The 15,259-nt window shown below is 40.0% G+C and overlaps 1 protein-coding gene across 5 annotated transcripts in view; it reads left to right on the plus strand.

Moving 5' to 3' along the window:
* The window catches only part of NCOA2 (nuclear receptor coactivator 2), a 161,817-nt gene that overhangs the window by 24,209 nt on the left and 122,349 nt on the right, over positions 1-15,259 (plus strand). For 4 of the 5 annotated variants that reach the window (XM_073679407.1, XM_073679412.1, XM_073679413.1 and 1 more), the window contains exon 2: positions 10,585-10,655. The exons of the other annotated variant lie outside the window; for it this stretch is intronic. The gene's annotated coding sequence lies outside the window, so the exon portion shown is untranslated. The remainder of the gene's footprint in view (positions 1-10,584; positions 10,656-15,259) is intronic. 5 annotated transcript variants of the gene reach the window in all.

Raw genomic sequence — 15,259 nt, forward strand, 5'->3', positions numbered from 1 at the left:
TTGGCAGGAAAAACGCTGCATATATAATCCATGTTTTTGATGCGTTTTTTTCCCATTCATTAGAATGGGTGAACCATCGCTGAATGGATAGACATGCTGCAGATATATAACTGCTTCAAATCTATCTATAAGGAAGAAATAAGCTGCAAGTGCATGATATTTGAGAAATCGCATTCACTTTGCTGGGACAGTAAAATGCTGCGTTTTTCATGGCAAAAAACGCAACGTGTAAATAATAATAATTTTATTTCTATAGCGCCAACGTATTCCGCAGCAACGTGGGACGTGCTGCCGAGAACAATGACAGACACTGCTCACAGAACGATCTATTATTGATTGTTCTGTGCACATTGAAAGTTCTGTCGGCCTTTTTAAACAGGCTTTGGCAGCAGTGTAATATTGCTACATGTCCCCTAGTGTAAATCCACCCTAAGTTTCCACTGTAGAATTGCCTCAATGTATTCTTTGTTAGTTATACAAAAAGCCATAGATAAAAACAATTAAGAGTGTAGTTCTCTTCTGCTCCATGTTATCATGTCGTTGGTAGGGTATATTCACATAAGACATATTGTCACTTTTTTTTTTTTTTTTTTTTGCATAAAAGGTGACAAAATGTCTATAAATGTTCTTATTACACAACATTAAAATCATTCTCCGGTTCTTTAAAGGGACTGTCAGCACAGAATGACTGTTGAAATCAAGTGCAGGCACTCAGTGCTCCATAGCGGAGCCAATCATTTATATACACCTTCCCACCGGCTAAATTTCCACCTATCTCCACCATTCTTTGACTCTATGAAGCCAGAACTGTCAATCAGATAAGGAGGAAGGGTGGAGATATAAAAGACTGGCGCAGCCATGGAGCAGCGGGACTTAGTTTGAACAGTCATTCTGTGCTTACAGTCCCTTTTAAAGGGTGTCTATTGTAAGAAAATAATCTGTTTGTTTTTTTTTTTAAACTGACAATGACTCATATTATTCTAAATATTACCATTTTCTTTAAAACAAAATTAATAATCTTGCAATATTCACACTAACTACTGGGGCTTTTTTGCCTCATACTTCTCATCCTTTCAGAAAGAGTTTACAACAGTCTCCTTATCATCAGAGGCAGGATTACAATGACTGGTATCACCTCTGTACACACAGGATCCACCAATCACAGCAAGAGATGTCACAGCAACAGCTGACTCTGCTCCCTCTCCCTTAACAATGACATTTGCACATGCGCATTAGATGCTTTAAACAGGGTTGTGGAGTCTGTAAGCCAAACCTCCGACGACTCAATTTCCATGTCTCTGACTCCCTCATACATGGCTCATGTTTAAGTGATAAATTTACTGCAGCACAGATTCATCTCAGATAAAAGTCTAGACCCTTAGATCAGGAATAGGACAGACATTTATAGGACATTTCATAACTTTCCCAAATTATTATGAAAAAATATTCAGCACAAATTGCATTGAACTACTGTACCCAATTTATTATATATTTTAGGAGTCAGAGTTGGTCAATTTTATACCGACTCCACCAAAATGGGCACCGACTCCACAGTCCTGGCTTTAAATCAATAGATGTATGTGTGTATTTCCTGAAACAGAGTTTAAAAAAAAAGCTCCAGTGGCCAATTTGATTGCAAGATTTTAATTTTTAATATGTAGTGTTTTATTGGAATAATGGATCATTTAGTATCTCGTCCTTTTAGATCCTGTAGTCCACCCTATTAGAACTGTACCCGAACTTGAACCTGAACCAACACCCCATAGAAATCAGTGGTGACCCGAACTTTACAGCTGGAAAAACTCACTCTCCTCCCCGTAGTTCTCCTGGAACTCCAAACACTAAAACAGTCTTCCGTGAGAAGTCCGTGTTTGGAGTTCGGGTTCGCTCATCTCTACTCTTCACCACAACCCCTTCACAGGTGCGCGTCGGGGGTGCGGAGAGTCGGACACCCACTGTCAAATGATTTTAAAGATCCAGAAAAATCTTTAGCTTTCCTTGCTTTTATCCTTTTCCTTTGTATTTTCTTACTCACTTGACTGCTACAAATGATTTGGCTGGTCATTTTTGTGTTTTCATGTCTGGGGTTGATAATTCCTGATCTCGTTGCTTTATATTTACTGTTGCCCTGGAAAATAACTTTATTAAGGAAAGTTCCTTCTTTCTGTGAATTGCTCACTCTTCGTAGATTAGCGCTTTATTTGCAGCTACGAAGTATTTCTGAGACATCTATCATGCAGTTGGGAAGGCCGGGCTTTGGAGTGCCCATTTTTGCTTATTTTTCTCCTTTCAGCACAATTGACTCCCAGAATTGGGACCGGAAGTTTCCAATCTTGAAGTGACAGGTGAGAGATTATCCTATTAGGATTGTTTGCAGGTTTGTCAGGAAGGATTGTTGTACACAGACGATTACATTGGGCAGTTCTTACAGATGAGTTGGGAAAACTGTTGAAAGTTTTGTGCTTCACCTGGTCATGGAATGAGAAGTTTCTTGGCTAAGAAGTAATCTCCTTCTGAATGTAAGGAGGCGCCCTCACCAGACGCAGTGCTTCCCAGGGGAGAATAACGGCACCACAGAGGGGAAAAGCTCCTTTCCATTTGGGGTAATATATAATCAATAAATCTTATTTATTTTTTTTGAAAAATAACTTTTAAGCTTGGTGTACAAAGTTGAGACCTCCTTCCCCCATCAGATCTCAGCCCATGAAGAGGTTGGTTTGCATGGACATTGCATTTTGTGGCTTGCAACCAGCTGATTTAGCCCACGGCCCCACTATCAGTATTCGGTCAGTATTTTTTCTCAGGAGTGGGTGATAAATACAGAATTGGTGACTTGTTTCTATTATACCTTTTCTCTGATTGTTCCTCACCTGGTTTTGTCTCCTGAGAAAAAATACTGACCAGATACTGACCAAATACTGATAGTGGGGCCGTGGCCTACGACTCCTTCTCTTCCCAAATCTGCTACGTGGCAGTCCCATGGCACTATTGCTGTACTCTGGAACTAATTGCTATCTCTCATGGATGTGAGATGTATAACGCAATGAAAAATGTGAATGAACGCATATGTGGTATAAGGCTAGGTTCACACTTGTGTTTAACGTCTGTTAGGCGGCACTGTCTCAGGTTCTGTCATTTTCCACAGAAGAAAAAAAAATTGCAGCATGTAAAAATATCAGACACCTAATGGATCCCATAATTATTGGAGTCTGCCTGCTCTTGCCTGTGTCCGTCTTGTGACAGCTCCATTTCCTTTGTATATTCTGTTCCTGTATAGTGTAGACTGAGCCTTACTAATTTAGGCCTGACTCCTTGGGATTTCATGAATGAGTTCTGTCTGTGTTTCCAATGGCTGGATCATGTACCCATTATAGGCAATCACATGTCCATTCTTTTTGTGGATTGATTGTCTGCAAAAATAATGAAGACATGTCTGTTTTTGATCCAGTTTGCGGGAATTTGTCCATCAAATAACGGGATAGCACTTTGATGCCATCAAAGTGAAGTTCATTTTTTGCTGTGTAACAGGCAGGAAGAAGCTTGTGGTTTTTTTTTCTTCTTGCTTTTGAGAAAAACAGATGCCACACTATGGCCATGTTCCAACTGCAACTTTATTCTGCATTTTTTGAACAGCTTTGCTCCTAAAGACCTCCGAAAAAGCGCTCTCAAAAATGATCAAAAGTATTTTCCTATTCTTTCTTAATGGAACTTGCTGTTCATATGTTTAGGCTGTGGAGTGTCTATAGCTTTCCACGGGAGGCGTATGATCAGCCGGCACCCAGCTCTTCCTCTGCCCTTATCTACTTTCAGTGAGGTGAACTACAAGGTACTGTCCCGATGGTGGTACACCTTGTCCTGGTGGGATGGCTTTTATGTTGTTTTTTTCTCTCGAAACACTGTTAAATAAGTGCTGTTATTTACATGCACTATTCATTTACTTATTACAGGGTATTTGCTCGTTTTGCTTTTAGCAGTATGTATTGTCTGCTCAGTGTATCTTTAGCTGTACGTTTTGCTATTTTATGGAGCGCACTTAGCTGTTAGTATGGCCACTTCTTGCAATTTTAAGACATAAATGTCCTTTTTTTCTGCTTATTGGCCTGCTTGTATTTCTCATTTATTATTTAATTATAACTTTAATATATAAATTATTGTTCCCAGCTCATATGACATTGGCGATGGAGACCTTTTTTTAGCCCCGTGCTGAAACAAAATAATTATATTTTTTGTATGTATAGTTACTTGCATTTTATTTATTTTGTATGCTCTTTTTTATATGGGACTAATTGATTTGTAGACATCGCTAATAAAGCATTCTTTTAGCGCTTTATCCACACTCTGTTTGGATATCAGTAGTGCAATATAATGTATGTATATGCTTTCTTGCATATGATGGGCCGGTGCGTTGCCTCTCTACCTATGCGCTGGACTGCAGACATGAGCGGCGCTCCCGAGCAGCTCGTTATCTTGGTGGCTCTGACCTCACAACTCAGTAATGCTCTTCAGGCGCAGATGAATGGTGAGGACGCGGTTATCCACTCATAGTGGGGGTTTTTTGTATTTTTTTTTAATACTTTTAATTACTTTAATAGATGCATTTCTATATTGAAGACTATTTTTTTTATTCTGTTGGTCCAATAAAGAATCATTTTTTTGCACCTTTATCTTAAATGGATGCTGGTCAAAACTTTTTGGGACTATAGGTATTTTTTGCCATTTAGAGAAATCTGAGCCATTGAACCTGCATGTCTTGGAATAATTAATGCTTGTGCTGCCTTATTTATTTTTCTTTTTGTGTATGGGCCGAATATTTCTTGTACTTGGGGTTATAAAATGTTTGTGATGGAGATTGAGCGACCTCCTAATGTTCCTCTTGTTACTGAAACGTGAAAAGTAATAAGTAGTAGAAAGTAAGCGAGCAGGGACAGAACATGAAGCTCGGGTCATGTAAGGCGTCTCCTGGTCACACGCTGGTTTACTGGGCTAATAAATGCCTCGTGTAAAAATATTACTTGGGTAAATCCTCTTTAGCCTTGCACACTGTCCTTTTCTGTTGCTTATTGTTTTCCACTAGCCATGGCCATTACATGCTATCTGTTATTGAATAGTTCTCGGACGGCTATGCTAATTTCAAGAAAATTACATTTTATTTGGTTTGGGAATGGAAAAACTCACCAGAGATAGAAGTGGGTATAATAATTGCTTCCCATTAGGGCATTGGACTTGAAAAAAGACTATACTCAAGATCCCTCTCTATTAGCCAGAATTGTGGTGGTTTATCTTTTTGGGGACAAGGGATTGGGCATGTTGAAATACAACATGCCTGATCCCTTTTTCCCTGACATTCCCTGGGGAAGCGTCTGGTCCTCCGATCCTTCGCCCACACCGCCTATATTTTTGGGTGACTTTCCTCTGTGTATGTGCTTCTTTCCTTCTTTGTGCTCGGCGTACCTCACTGCTGAGCGCTCCAGCTTATCTGTGCCTGCCTGGTATCGCATTATACTTGCGGCTTGTAGTGCTTCCTGCCAGCTGGGCCTGAGACTTTCCCATTAATTACTCTGTAGTGAGTGATGTCACTTTGGGTTGGATAGGAAGTGCATTGTTTCATTGGTTATCCTATAAGGAAGCCGCGCGAGGTTACAAGTTCAGATACAATTGGTAAATGGTAACCATGTGAAATTGCTGTGAACATTACTTTTTGTGCAGTTTTGTGTAGAGCGCTTCCTCCGCTGTTGTAGAAAGGACGAAATTCCAAGTGAACTTGATCGAACAGGAAACTTGTCTGACAGACACTTGTGTTCATCATTCTACGGCACTTACAAGTGAAGGGTTTCAAAATGTTGTCTAAGGTGATATGTTAAAGAAGGGGTAATTTTGGTAAAGGTGGCACATGCATAAATAAATATTCTATATGCTGTGTGTCTCAGGAGTTGAGGTACCCCCCTTGTTCTTATATGTGTCTGGCTTATAAGGTACTTGGCTGCAAAAAGAGCCTCTCCCCATTGCTCGGTGAATAGTTGTTAAATGTTTTTGGGACAATTCCTTAACCACTGCCCCTTATCCTCTGTGTGCTGAAAATAGAAGAAAATTAACCCGTTTCTCTGACAGATTTGATTTTAGGAACACATATAATCCTCCAGACAACAGCGGGGGCACAATTGTTTCCTGTTAACTTGCATCATTCAGTACTTTATGGAGGTACATTAAGCAGTTCAGCGTTCATAGAATATTGGACTGATACCATGATGTAAAAGGAGCCATATTTGCTTGAGGCTGAATTACAGCCACAATGTTGCATCCTAAGAACATCAGTACTACATCTAGTTTGCAGTTATTTGGAGTGCTGCCTTCTTCATGGACTATGTTGTAAGTGCTTCATGCGAGCGTTTTTTTCCACCAGATGTGAACCTGCTTCTAGCTTCAAGACTTGAGGTTCTGTTCCACCATTTTTATTCTTTAAAGTAATCTGTCAGGACAATTTCACAACTGAAACTAGTGGTATGACTGTTATAGGTTGTTGTACAGCAATGAAAATGATACCGGTCATTCCATAATCTGTTGTGCTGGTGCTGAGAAATCGAGTATAAAGAGGACCGTTCATCAGTTATAACATGTTCAACTGGCCATATCATGGAATAGTGGCTTCAGAGCTGAATAAAACCTAGTTTTTATTTTTTAATTTCTCCCCTCCATTGTGGAGATATTAACTTGTAAAATTTTAGGTTATATTTTATGATGAGATTAACAAGGCTTTACCAGAAATTATTCTCTGGGGGAGTCTGCTTCTCTTGTATGATGTTGACCAATCATGAACAGGCAGCAGCAGCATACTGGGGGAAAAAAGTCACGCCCCCACAATAGTTCAGAGCAGGTTACTCTTGTGTGAGACATGTAATAACAGAGTCTGCTCTTCTCAATCCCGAGCTGTGTGTGATTACAAAGTACCAGGAACAGACATGAGTTTGATTTGACACCTTTCAACTTTCATGCCACCACAGTCCTTGTGGGTGGAGGGGCAGTACAGCAGAGCTGAGCTTTGTCTTTTTACAAACACTTTTGCAGCTATCCTCTCACAGTTCCGTCAACTCTGCTGTATCCCCTTACTCACAAACTGGCCGAGGTGACATGAAAGGTTTATGTAATCAAACTCCTCTCTGCTCTGATCCCAGCACTTAGTAATCACACACATCTGCATTGCGCTCAGTGAGGAGATCAGACCGACATGTCTCACTCGGAGAAACCTGCTCTAAGCTACTGTGGGGGCGTGTTCTTTTTTTGCCCTATGTGTTGCTGCCTGCTTATGATTGGTCAGCATCTTGCAGGTGAATCAGTACACCCCCCCCCAGAGACAAATCTGGTAACGCTCACTTGGACTATATCTGCAACAGAGAGAAAAATTTTATAAGATGAAGAATGTTTTACTGAGCTCTACAGCCACTATTCCATGATGTGACCAGTGTAATATGCTCATACTGGTGAACGGTACTTCCAGGCAAATTTGCTTGAGACTCTAAAGCTTGATTTCTCAATGGTGACACATCGGATTACTACAAAACCTTTATCCTCTATGTTTTTGTACCACGACCGATAGGGCCATGCTGCTAGTTTCAGTAGTAAAGTCGTCCTGGCAGGTTCCCTGTTTCCCTGATCAAGTTTTTTGTTCTTTTCATCAAATTATGAGCAGACATGAGAGCAAAACTGCAATAACCTGAGTGAAAATTAGGAGAGCAGATTTCGGAGCACCCTAAACATATGGTAAAGATTTCAGAGGAAAATCGGGGAATAAAATGAAGGTTATTTATATGTTGATGAGAAGTCTCTTGAAATGTAAATTAAATGAAGATTGTGCAGAAGACGAGAGCGCTGGTAATTGCTAGTGACTAATTGTAGAGGCTCTGAGCCAAATGCTTCTGGCTTAGAGACTCTGTAATGGATTTGTTAGAAGACAGTGGCTTGAGAGTCGGAGGTTGAGGCTTGCCGGCCGGCTAGCTCTGTTGTAATACATCTATGTGTGACTGGACTTGCTGTTAAACAGACGGCTTCTTCAGTCCCAAATGCTGAAATATCACATGGACGGAGGAACGATAGGGCCCAGTATGGACATGAAACCCTTAAGTACCTTGTACAGTAAACTAAACAAATTCTGAAATTGCTCCAAGTCGTCTCTACAATGGATCTTTTAATTGGGTTTCAGGGCTAATTAGTGAAAGAGGTTTTATCTCTCCCAAAGCCTTAGAGCTCGCATTAGCCAGTAAGAGCTGAAGACATTAATTAATCATTAATCAGAGCAAGGCAAATAATTCAACTTTTGAGAGTTGCAGTGAATCTAGTTCCAAGGTCAATATATTACGGGAATATTGCAGATTGTAAGAATAGATTGTGCGGCCAAGTGACATAATTAACCCTTTGTCAGCAACAAACAATTAGCAGTTCGAGCTATATATAGATCTTTATTATAGGTCTGTGATGATAATATAATTTACTGACTGCTTTGTGTATTAGATTCACTTGTTGGGGTTATACCGAGTAATTATAATGGAAAGAACATTAAGCAATCACCGTAAGGCTAAAGGTGTTCTCCCACCGAAGACCTGTAGGTCGAGTCCACAAGGTGTTGGCCAAACCTCCGCCACAATGACATAGAATTAGGCGGCGCTTTCCTCTATGGAGAGCATAGTTTTGGCTTGGCGGTCTGCCTTGCATTCTGCTCTTACCCTTTTAGTATTTGAGTAGGATACGTCTGTAATGTCAGATTGTGGGAAGCGCTTGAGTCTTCAGGGAGGGGAGGGTTAACCTGTTTTTAATTATCTAGTCCCATTACTAAATTTGATAAGTTAATGTTGCAAACAGGAGTGATGCATAGATTAGTTAGAAAGTTGAAGTTCTCGGCCTTATCTCCCAGGTACTGACAGCAGAATACAGGCACTAGGTACGATGCATTATTGCACGTGTTGGGTTTTTTTGGCTACTTTTTGGAGTTTTTCACATATTTTTCATTTGCACTTTATTCTTCTTTTAATTTACAACTTTTTTTTAAAGTCTGTTTAATGTTTTAATAGTTTTATTTTATTGGTTTACCTGTTGTTTGTTTGTTTTGTCATTGTGAACGGTTTTGGAGTTTCCACATGTTTTTGTTGATTTATTAGTTGCTACATTTTAAAAAGTCGCATTTTTTTTTTTTTTTTTTTTTCTTTTGCAAATGTACCTAATTTTCCCCTGGAGTGATTCTAATTCAGATCTGTTTTTGTATAACATGTAAATGATGTCAATGAACAATTTGAGATGAAAAAACCCAAAACACGTAAATGATGAATGTGTTATGAATGAAATTCAGACTCTACAGTGTCGATCTTTTTACAAAATTTTCTGCCCAAAACGAACGCCGATAGACAATATACCATGTTCGACGCACATTGCACTTCATTTTCCATGCAACAATCATCTTCATGTACAAACTGTAAGATGACAATCGTTCATTCTAATAAAGTTTAGATATTGTTGCTAGCACATCCCGGTGTAGATGAAGGAATGGTTTGCTGATCAGTGATTTTCTTTTTAGGCTGATCTGCATATGACGCGATCAGCAAGCAAATCCGTGTTTGCCCATTTGGTGGCTAAGTGTCCCGTTTACATGGTGCAGGGGCTTCTTATTCTTCTGCCGTTTTTTTGTTTTGTTATAGGATCTTCACTGTTTTGTTATTCTCTCACACCACCTTTCCTTTGAGCAAACATGCATACATTATTATACAACGTATACTGATATACCAGTGTTTAAGACCTCGTTAAAGGGAGGTAGCCGGCACAAAATTACTGTTCAAACCAAGCACTTGCGCACGGTGCACCAATGGCAAAATGTTAAGTGCATCTTCTCATCTATTTGTCACGTGTCTCCGCCCTTCTCTGGCGCCTATAAAGTCAGAGCTGTCAATCAAGGGAGAGGAATGTGGAGACGGATGCAAAACTGGAATCTGTCAACAGGTTTTTGGGATGAAAGCAGCATGTTGGGACAGAGACCCTGATTCCAGTGATATATGCTGCATGCTGTCAATTTGATACAATCATTGTTTTCTCTTCTACAGATCTAGCAGCACTCTGAATGCTGAGCCCTGTATAACCCGCCCACACCACTGATTGACAGCTTTTGTGTACATTGACAGCTGCTAATTGGTGGGTGCGGAGTTACACAAAGCAGGAGGACTAGGAGGAACCAGACACCTAGTCCTGTAGTAACAATTTCCTGCTGATAAAACACTGATTTTATTGAAACAACAACACTCAGCCTAGTAAGTAATACATCGCTGGAATCAGGGTATCTGCCCTACAGCATGCTGCTCTCATGTTACATAGCAAAAACCTGCTGACAGATTCCTTTTCATATGGATACTGATTATTTCTTGTATCTTGCTACACCGGTGATTGGATAAATAAAAAACACCGTAGATGTTTAGAGATCTTATGACTTATTCACATACCTGGTTCTGAGTGGTTATTGGTACAAGGATTTTTGTTTTTGATAGCTTAATTCCATGTAGCAATAACATAAATTTAGAAACTTTTATTTAGTGACTTTTTTTTTCTTTACAGGTATATAACAGATTACTGAACAATAGGTCAGAGAAAATACCATTTTCATGCTCCTCCTGATGCGTTAACAGGTAAATGTTTCATTGCTCTTTACTACTAACAGGCAAGGTCCACACTTGTGTTTACTTTGTGACAAGTTTTACACTAGTTTCTCTGGTCTGTTTCTTAACCCATTGTAAACACAATATTTTTTTAGTTGCTGTTCTTTCCAATAATTTTTAGGCTGTGTGCCCACGATGCGTTTTTTAAGTGTTTCCGCAACGGCAATTCCGCTGCAGAAACGCTTAAAAAACGCTTGGTAGAAGGCCTGCCATGTTCCCCAATGATAATCCGCATGTGCTGTGCACATGCTGCGGAAGTTTCCGCTGCGGATTATCATTGCGGAAAAATCCGCAGCGCTACCAATTATTTTGCGGAAGCACAGCGTTTTCGCCGCCATTGACTTGCATTGCAACACATGGAATCCGCATCACTACATGTGCACATGCGGATATCATGCGTTTCAATGTACGGATGGTACCCGGGTTTGGAGAAGAGGAGACTCTCCTCCGGACCCGGGTACCTGTTAAAAAAAAAAAAAAAAAAAAAAACAACAAAAAGAATAAATTAAAAAATAAATATTATATTTACCTTCTGATGGCCCCCGGTGTCTTTGTCCTGGCTTGCCGGCAGCTCACAGCTTCTGACGTCGGCAGGTCCTTTAATCTACCGCGAGCTGCCAGCAAGCCAAGACAAGGACACCAGGGGCCATCAGAAGGTAAGTATAATAATTTTTTATTTTTTACCATTCTTTCGGTCAAACTATATAAATCCATGCCGTTTGCATGGATTTATATAGTGTGACCAAGTTGTCAAGCACTTTCCAGGTGATGCTAAAATCGCTTGGAAAGCGCTTGACAACCCGCATGCGGAAATGCAAGTGAATAACGCTTCACATCTGCATGTCCCTGGCAGGAAAACGCATGTATAATCCGCATGTATAATCCGCATGTACAATCCGCATGCGTTTTTTCTGCCAGGGAGATGCAGAAACGCTCAGGAAAAATCCGGAGCATTTCTGAATCGTGGGCACATAGCCAAAGAAAGGGCTTATAGCAACTTAATTTTCTTACAGTTTTGAAGGTGCTGTGGCCAAGTTGTCTGGCGGTCACATTTAGGTCCTTATGAAAGTGGCTCTGATACTTACTCATGTTTATTTTTTCTGCTTCCAAAATATCAACCCTTTTATGATAATTTTTATTTGTTTCAATAAACAGATAAGTGATACAATATTACAAAATAATGCCAAATTCACTTTACTTCAAAGTAGTACTGGAATTTTAAAATAGAAATATTTCTGCTACAAAGGTGGAGAATATAGGATAAATCTATAGTAAAATAATGCATTGCTTACAGCTTAAAGGGACCGGTCATAGTAGATTTTATTTGTATAATAAAAGGTTTTCAGTTGCAGCCTAAAAGTTGAAAAAAATAAGGAAAGACAAAGAGAGAAAAGGTAAATCAACTGATGGTGACCAAGAAGATAAACATAATAAAATAAAGCTAAAAGGGCAATACTATAAGTAATGGGCTTGATCAAAACAGTGATCCCATGATCACCAAATCAATTGGATCAAGCCTCAAGTGTAGATTTTAGCAGTCTGATATTCTATAAATCAAACATCTGCACTCCTACAAATAAAATCTATTTGAGAAAGTACCCATGTGTTTTCAGAATAGTGATCAAGCATTTTGAGAATAGTTGAGATGTAGGAGCAAGAAATAATTTAGGGATAGAGCGAGACCCCTAGGATATGATGGAGTCAGCAATGGATCATCAACCAGTAAGGTCTCATCAAATTGGTTGTCCACTACTTTTACGCTGATGGCCTGTCCTTAAGATAGGTCTTCAATATCTGATCGGTCGGGGTCCAACACACCCCCGCCAATCAGCTGTAATCGGTGGTAGCTGCCGCCATCTGGAAGTACTCACGGAGCTGGCCATCTACTTGTAGATTTACACCTAATGGGGAAGTGTATCCCACCTGAAGTAGATTCGTTTTCATTTAGAAGATCAAGTAGATCACGGAAGACCTGTCGATCGTTCTCTACAAGGGTGTCGATGAGGTCTGGGCGTTTGTGGATAACGCGATTGGTTGTTAGCCGGTCTTATGGATGGTACTATTATCTTACTGGGGACATATTACATGTATATATGTATATTATATTACCATTTTTTTTTTTCTGATAGTATTTATTATAGACTCCTCTCACTCGTGTATTTAGGTGTTGGTATTTTGATGTGTATTTTAATGTTTCCATGAATGTAATTTGGCTCTACTGTCTAAGGGTGACTGCACGGATTGGCCGCAGGTCTCCCCACCCAAACATGACATCCCATATATGCCTATAAGGCTGCAAAGTTTGTGTCGTGAGTCCTATGGTAAGTACGGACCATGATAAACAGACGTCCTAATTTGCTCTGATGAGAATCTGAGCTAGTCTTGGTTTTACCGCCAGCTACATCTGCGGCATTTAAGGCTGCTGCATCTCTCCTCTGTTCTTTACACTGCAGCTCTTGTTACTGATGTGTGATGCAAAAGTTCACCATAAAATCTGCGCACAGAACTGAGTTCCATTATTTCAAAGTTAGAATGATTATAGACTTCAAATGACTTGTGAAAAAGATGATTATCAGGAAATGGCCACATGTATACAGTAGTGAGCTTTAGTAATAAGCGAGCCTGTAACCCAATTTAATGTGTACTCCATAGGGTCATGTTTGTCACTGTTCTGAATTTGGACAATATTTTGCGTAGCGACATAACTCTTCACTTCTGCTTTATTCGGGGAAGATGAGGAAGCCATAGACTTGGACGAGCGTCGTATAATGTGGCATGAAGATCCGCAGCGGATCTGCCTATACACTGGGTAGCACGTTTCCCTCTACAGCTGTAGTTACACTTTAATAGAGAAGTTTGATTTTAGAAATATTTAGCACGAGAGGGTGGCTGTGCCTGGGATAAAACCGGTGCTCTAACCTGTACTTTTCTGCTGTTAGATTATGTGTTGCAGCATCCAGACATTCCTTCTGCAATGTAATAAAAGACCTGCGTATTATTTATAGTGCCGGGCGGTGTGCCTGCTCTCAAGCAAGATGGCTGTCTGTCAACGTGTTATGTCACAGGAATGTTAAACCGCTCCCTGTAGTGAGTCAGTCTGCACTTGTTTTCCCTCTCGCAGGAAGCGCAGATTAGTGGGATGCTGGTGTACATGGCAGGTATGTCGATGCTCCGAGTGAATCACATCCCTCCTGCTCATCCAGTGTTTGTGCATGTGCGTTATGATGGCAGCAGATTATCTCTCCTTACCTGGCCATGGTTTGTCATCACGTACTTCAGGCTGAGTCAATCTGATTGATTTTTTTTTTGTTTGGGCAGCATAACAAGAAAATTGGACATATTGGAAAACCCATAATAAACAGCATCGTTCTGATGACCTATTGGAGCTGTTCTGCAGTACCCAGCAGTGGCTGCTACACATTGCCTAGAGCAGCGCAACTCGGTACCAATTGATTAAACCCAGCCAACACTAGAGCAAATAGCTGATTGGTGGGGGTGCCGGGAAATGGACGCCTAAGTACTTCTGGGCTATCGGTGAAGAACAATATTGTCTATCTAAGGCCGGGGTCACACAAGCTAATATTCTGTCATTCCAGAGAATCAGGCCGATTATGCTAATCACACACTGATCAGAGTGTAATCATAGTGTGATCCAATTTTCTCGGATGAGGAGAAGAAGGAAATAAAAATGTCTCCATCTTCTCTATTTGGTAAATCCATAAAAAACAGACTGCATTCAGATGTGATCCGAGTGCAGTCCATGGTTTCCACAGACTCATTAACTTGCATGGCTGAGTGTGATCTGATATAATTGGATCCAACTTGGACATGCTGAAATTTTTTTTTCTTCCTTGGATTAGTTCTGTCCTAGAGAAAAAATCAGGCCGGTGCACAGCTCCATAGAATAACATTGGTCCGAGTGTGATCCAATGTTTTGTAGTATCACGCTCGGACCAGTACAGTCATGTGCACGAGTCCTTATGATGGATTCTTTTTTTCAATATTGACTTTATAAAAATCATCCTATCATCCTAGACTACACCCAAGCCTTATTTTATCCTTTGATCTAAACCGATAAATCGCATTAAACGGGCTGCGTTGCTGAATAAACTGAATTTTCCCAGTATGGGAAATAAGTTTTTTTTATTCACAATGTATTTCAGTGCAGAACCTACATCTTTTTCAAGTGTGAAAGCCAAATATAATATTTTTTCTTTTTATCCTTGATTTGTGTAGCCATTTTACTTGCAAAACCTTGCAATCTCCATGAAAGTTGTCACTTGGTTATTCTTGGCTTCTTTGAGGGTGTTTAATGAGGTTTGCACTATTACAAGTGAAACCATTTTGCTACAACTCATACAAAAAACCCCAAACCCTGTTCTCTAGAGCAGAGGTGGCCTCAGCGGCCAGAACCTCATTGATCAGCAACTAATTACCGATCCTATGCATAGGCAATAGTTTGTCAATATTTATTATAGGGTCCAAGTTATATTATTACCACCAATTTGTCTTTTTTGGAATAAAAAAAAAAGTGTGCCTGAAAAATGCAAGAGCGAAACACCGTGTTTATGCAT

The sequence above is a fragment of the Phyllobates terribilis genome, unplaced genomic scaffold (genome assembly GCF_046119375.1).
Source record: "Phyllobates terribilis strain yellow unplaced genomic scaffold, ASM4611937v1 Scaffold_4__5_contigs__length_816908805, whole genome shotgun sequence".
Classification (NCBI taxonomy): Eukaryota; Metazoa; Chordata; class Amphibia; order Anura; family Dendrobatidae; genus Phyllobates; species Phyllobates terribilis.